A 6656-nucleotide genomic window follows, 5' to 3' on the forward strand; every position below is an offset into this window, starting at 1 on the left:
TATAATACAATTTAATACTTACGGCAACTATATACAATGTTTATAATAATAATAATAATAATAATAATAATATGGATTTGATTAAATTTAAATTATTATAAAATTAGTTCAATTACTGATAATAAAAATAATTTTCTAAAAATAAAGAATTCTAATTTTATAAAATAAATTATAACTTATTTATATTTATATTTTTAAAATTAAGGATCGCTACACAGGTAAGATTCAAAATGATTTAGATGTAGAGAATGACAGAGCTGCAATGTATGAAGGAATGAACAGTGACTGCGAAGAGGACTTCGAAACCACATATGAAGTTGGCGATTAACACAATGATGGTGATGTGGGAGTTGGGGCAGCAGCGAAAAATGCAGGGGCAGTTAGTCAACTGATAAACGTCCCATCTTTTATGCGTAATTTGGATCTTGACGCCATGAATGCACCAAAATTTTTGGAATATGCAAACATAGGTATGTGATGAGTGAATGATACGTTTTTGTAAATTTATATTTCGGATGGATCAATGAATGAGAATTTCTGCTTTCTATAGGTGTTGCTGATCCTGAGGACGGAGAGTTCAAGATCGGAATGGAGGAAGTTCTAGAAAGTCTATCGTCGCAACAATCATAAATTACACTATCTCTAGAGGAGTCGACTACAATGTTTATGAGTCCGAACCACTGATGTTCTATGCAAAATTCAAGACGTATGGGTGTGAGTGCGACTGACTTATCCGAGCTAGCTTGATACGGAAAAAAAGGTTGTTGGGAGATACGAAGATACAACAGTAGGCACATGTGCACCATGGGAACGATTTCACAGGATTATTCCAAGTTAAACTCGGACACAATTGCTGAGGCTATAAGGCCATTGGTTGAGAGTGACCCATCCATCAAGGTCAAATCTATAATTGCAGAAGTCCAGTCAAGGTTCAACTATACTATCAGTTACAGAAAGGCTTGGTTGATAAAGCAGAAGTCCGTAGCTAAAGTTTTTGGTGGTTAGGAAGATTCTTATCAAACTTTGCCATGGTGGCTCTCAGTCATGACTTAGAAGATGCCTGGCTCAATTGTCCAAATAGAAACACATCCCTGTACAACGGGCTGAGGAGGCGGACGGTATCAGAATACTTCACCGCGTATTTCGGAGTTTCAATCCACGCATTAGGGCGCTCAAGCATTGCAAGCCTCTAGTTTAGGTTGACAGCACACACCTATATAGAAAATACAAAGGTACACTTATAGTTGTTGCTGCACAAAATGGGAACCAGAATATTGTGCCTATCGCATTTGCACTGGTGGAGGGCGAGACAGCTCATTCGTGACATATATGGTCGACTTATCCGTGAATAGGGTCAAACCCGACAAACAAAAAATCTGGCATCTAACGTATCTCTTAATAGACTCATCGGTGTCCAATGGCTCTGCGTCTCTGATAGTCCGAACCCAACCCAACTTTATGTAAAATTTAGAAGAACTACTAACAACCGATTCGCGACCGAATATCGCGATGCTCTGGCTCTGTAGGAAGTCGCTACTACTATCTGTCCATATGCTCATAGGTTCTCCATCAATGGGTAGGCCAAATATATGAGCGACATCTTCTAGTGTCACAATAACCTTATCCATTGGCAATACAAACGAATGAATTTCTGGCCTCTACCTTTCCACCAAAGCAGCTAATAAGGGATAAAATCCTCTTATCAACCCAATCCTAGAAACGTGGTAGAATTCCGTTGAGCGTAAGTAGTTTTTGACCATCGAATTTCATGTCAGCGGCGGATCCAGTTTACGAACTATCAAACTATTGTTTGACTGGTTCAAGAAAAACATATTTATTCACTAAATATTAGTTTAAATAAATAAAAATTATTAGAAATAAATATTTATAATTATAATTTATATCAATATAAAATATTGTTCTTTCTATTCATCCATGAAAAACATTTATTTATTTAAATATTATACATAAATATAATTAGTATTTATTTTCGAAAATAAAAAACGTAAATAATATTTATGCCTAAAAATAAATCGAAAATACATAAATATCAATAATATTTATATNAAATATTATTAAAAAATATTAATAAAACTAAAAAAAACTAAAGTAATAATATTATATTTTTATATAATTCTAACAACAACAAAAATTTAAAAAACTTTAATTTAAATACAAAAAATAATAAAATTTATGAACTTAAATAAACTGAATGATCCAAATAATTGATGATATATTTTTTGAATGCCATATAATTCGTACTATTTTTAATAAGTACAAACTAATAATTTTTTTTCTTCAAACAATCCTAACTCCTAACTCTCTTCTTCAGCCTCTCAATTTCTTCTTTCACGGTCAAATTGTGAAATCATTCAACAACAACACTTATATATGAAAACGGTCCCCATAAACTTAATTTATAGAGCTTCTTTGAGCGTCGCTGATTATCGGAATAGGAGGCTGTCTCTTGCATGCAGACCACCTGCAACACGCATCGTGTGTTGCTCCAGACTTCTCGAAAACGAGCGAAGACCCTATTACGCTGCCAGGATTCAAAGGCAACACGCTTCTTGTGTGTTGCCAAAGCTGTGCCACCTATCCCTGCAAGCCATCTCACCATGCCTCATGTGTGTTTTCAACGCCTGCCACGTCTCTGATGCTCTGTCACCAATTTCCGGCGTGTCGAAACTGACACCCACAACGCGGCAAAACACCTCCCTTCCCAATATTGAGCCAATATACCAATGTAGTTTTCATAAAAAAAAATTTGTGTGTAAATTATACATCTTAATCTATAAATTTAATAGATTTTTCAAATAGGATAAACTATTAAAAATGCACTCAAATTTTGTTATCGATAAAAATATCCTAAAATAATTTTAAAATACGACAAAAATGTCCAACATTAAATATGTATTCTCAAAAAATACTTTAGAAGTTGAATTTTGATACGATATTTTGCAAGTATAATTAAAAAATGAGATATTTTTATCTTTAAAATTTGACAATTTTTCGCTAAGTATATATTTTATTGTGATTTTTTGTCAACAATCAACAATATTTTTTAAAAATAAAAATATAGAGATCAAATTTTTATCCAGTTTTTTGTATATATTTTTTAAACATTTATCTAATTATTCCTATAAAATTTTGAATCTAATACATAAATGATTTTCAAATACAAAAGTCGTTTGCCACTTAAAAAAAAATTTAGACATTTTTATTGCGTTTTTAATTTTTTTTATTTAGGATATTTTTGTCGACAACAAAATTTGAGTCTATTTTTGTCATTAATAAAATTATTCGAATACATTTTTAGTAATTTATCCTTTCAAATATATATATTCTTCTTTCAATCCAAATAATCCTCCATCTTATTATTAATATATAAATTATGTATCCTATTAATGAAAAATAGTTTACAAAATTACATGGCTTGAGTAGATTCTTGAAAAAAATATTAAGATCATATAAAGCTAATTTAATAATTGCTTTTAAGGATCTGTTGTGCACTTGTACATGTGCTTTTATGTGTAGAGTGAAAAAGACATGACCACTTGACCAGGATCCATGACTCTGCCTCGTGCTGAGGTATCTGCTCAGGTTTGGATTTTTTTTTTCATTTAAATAAAAAAATTAATTATTTACTGATTTAAATACCGATACAAAAATATTTTATTTCATGCATTTAATTATATTTTCGCACATTTAGACTCGCATACTTAAGTTACCAAAAAAATATTTTCTATTTTAGGACTTCATATTTGCAAAAGCAGTTTGTACGTGTGTAGATCAAATTTGTATTTGCTCGACTAATAATTTAATGAATAAAATAAAAAAAACAAATAACTTTTTCTCTATACAATGTCCCATCAATCTAATATTCCACTAATTCGGTAAAAAAAATTTTAACAATCAAAATCATTCTCTTCATCGAAATTTAGTTTAAATGAACAGACAACTTTTATATTTACCTTGTGGTATAAAAAAATAAATTATATAAAAAAAACTGAGAGAGTCACGATGAGATGTCTAAATTATGATTAAAATATTAATCAATAATATATATATAGAATTAATTATTAGGGCAATTTACTTAAATAAATAGAATAGAGAAAACGTTTACCCAAATGTGCAAAACTGATTCTTGTTACCTGTATATGCAAAAAGTCATTTCTATGTAATCCGTGGCAACCCACCACGGTTTCAAAACGTGCATAAACCGTGGCAGGTCTTAGCGGATTATCGTCAAAAGACATAGAGTGTAAACCGTGGTAGGTCACCACGGTTTACTAAGGAGAGATGGCGTGCATAAACCGTAGAGAGTCACCACGGTTTATGAAGAAAATTGTTTGCACGTAAAACCTTGTGGGTCACCACGGTTTATGTGTTGGCCAGAAAACCTTGTTAATTTTATGTCCAATAGAAAATAAATTTATTAGCACAATAAATTTATTAGCAGAATCTTAAATTATGTCTTATCAACAACAGCTTTTTATAATAGAAAGAGTACAATAAAAAAAATCAGATAATACTAAGAAAATGATTTTTATAGTGTAAATACACTAAAAGAGATAATTTTTTTAATAATTTAATAACCCTAACAAAATGCTAAAAAATATATTTATTTTAGGTAATAAGATTTACACATTATTTAATTATTTAATGATAATACAAATAATGAATGAATATGATGTATCATATTTGTTAGATTTTTTTCTATTATAAAATAAAAAAATATTTTTAAAAATAAATTACACTAACATTAATGTTTGGAATCTGTGTTTTTATTTTTTATTTTGAGTTTTTATGAAGTTTTCAAAATCTTAGGCGAACTTATAAAAACTACTCAAAAGTTCGTTTAAGCTTAAGGTGACCTCTCTCATTATATTCATCTTTATTTTTTCATTTATAAAATAAAGATTTATTACACTATAACATATTAATGAGTACAATAAAATAATTACTTGTTAATATTGGTATATTAATATTCATTAACATGCTTATTGATTAAATCTTTTATATAGATTTAATAAATTCACATATAAGTGTATATTGATACATTAGTATTTGTTAAATTTAAAATAAAAAATATTTATTATATTATAAGAATATTAATGAGTACTCTAAAAAATATTAATAAGTAATTATTTTATTATGTTCATTAATATTTTTTATAGTATAATAAATATTTAAATATAGTGTAAAATGAAAAATAGGGATAAACATAATGAAAACTAATTGATAATACATGTAAAAATTTTATAGTATATATTAGTCAATAATACATAAAGAGAACGAAAAAATTTTATTATAAATATTCAATAGAAATAGATGATTTTTTTTTCTTCCTTTGTTTTCAACAACAAAATAGGATAAGACACTGAAAATAGGTCAGGACAAGACATTGATGGATAGAGACACAAAATTTTGTGTTCTTGTCATTCTGCTTGGTGATAAACTAGAACAAATTATGAAAATCTAATTTATTCTCATTTTTTTCATTAAAAAAATTTGAGATGAAAAATATAATAATAAAAAATATAATTATAAAAAATTAATAAGAATAATAAAAAATAAAAAATAAGTTGCATCTCTTGGACATAAAATTAACAAGGTTTTCTGACCATTATTTACCACACATAAACCGTGGTGACCCACAAGGTTTTATGTGCAAACAAATTTCTTCATAAACCGTGGTGACTCTCCACGGTTTATGCACGCCATCTCTCCTTAGTAAACCGTGGTGACCTACCACGGTTTACACTCTATATCTTTTGGCCATAATCCGCTAGGACCTGCCACGGTTTATGCACGTTTTGAAACCGTGGTGGGTTGCCACGGATTACATAGAAATGACTTTTTGCACATACAGGTAACAAGAATCAGTTTTGCACATTTGGGTAAACGTTTTCTCTATTCTATTTATTTAAGTAACTTGCCCAAATTATTATGACTCAAAATTTATACCCTACACATATTATATATACCATTATACCAAGTTGACTTGTGAGAATTTTCATTTTACTTATCCTAATTATCACATATTTGAAACTAATTATTGTGTTAAAAAAGATATTTGTTATGGTACGATGATAAATTCATACGTACCGATATATTTAAAATACGGATAAATAATAATAAGTCATGTGAAATTTATTTTCCACGTCAGTATTTAAATTTTTTTTAAATATATATTATATCACCATTTTTACTAATACATCTCTTTAATTAAATTAAAATAAAAAAATATTTTTATTTAATTTTATAAAAACTCTTAAACATCTTTCTTTTATTTGATTAGACAAAAATATTTTTTTAAATTAATCAAATTTTAGAATTCAATTAATCCTAATTTTATAGTTTCAAATAATTTAAATAACAAAACAAAAATATATTAAAAAATAAAAAATTAAAATTGTTCGTATTAAACATATTAAAAAAATAAAAAACCAAAATGGGTCACCATTGTGAGAGATATTACTTGGGATAAATGACGAATAAATCCATAACATGTTCCTAGAAAAAGGTACACAAATAATTGTTAATTTCTTACCCTAACACTGACAATCACATGACAAGGTTGTATGGTCCCCTTCATAGCTTAGTTGAAGTGTGAGTAGGGCAGATTTTGCAGACATTTTTCTTCTCTTTTA

This window comes from Arachis duranensis, chromosome 3, assembly GCF_000817695.3.
Source record: "Arachis duranensis cultivar V14167 chromosome 3, aradu.V14167.gnm2.J7QH, whole genome shotgun sequence".
In the NCBI taxonomy this organism is placed as follows: Eukaryota; Viridiplantae; Streptophyta; class Magnoliopsida; order Fabales; family Fabaceae; genus Arachis; species Arachis duranensis.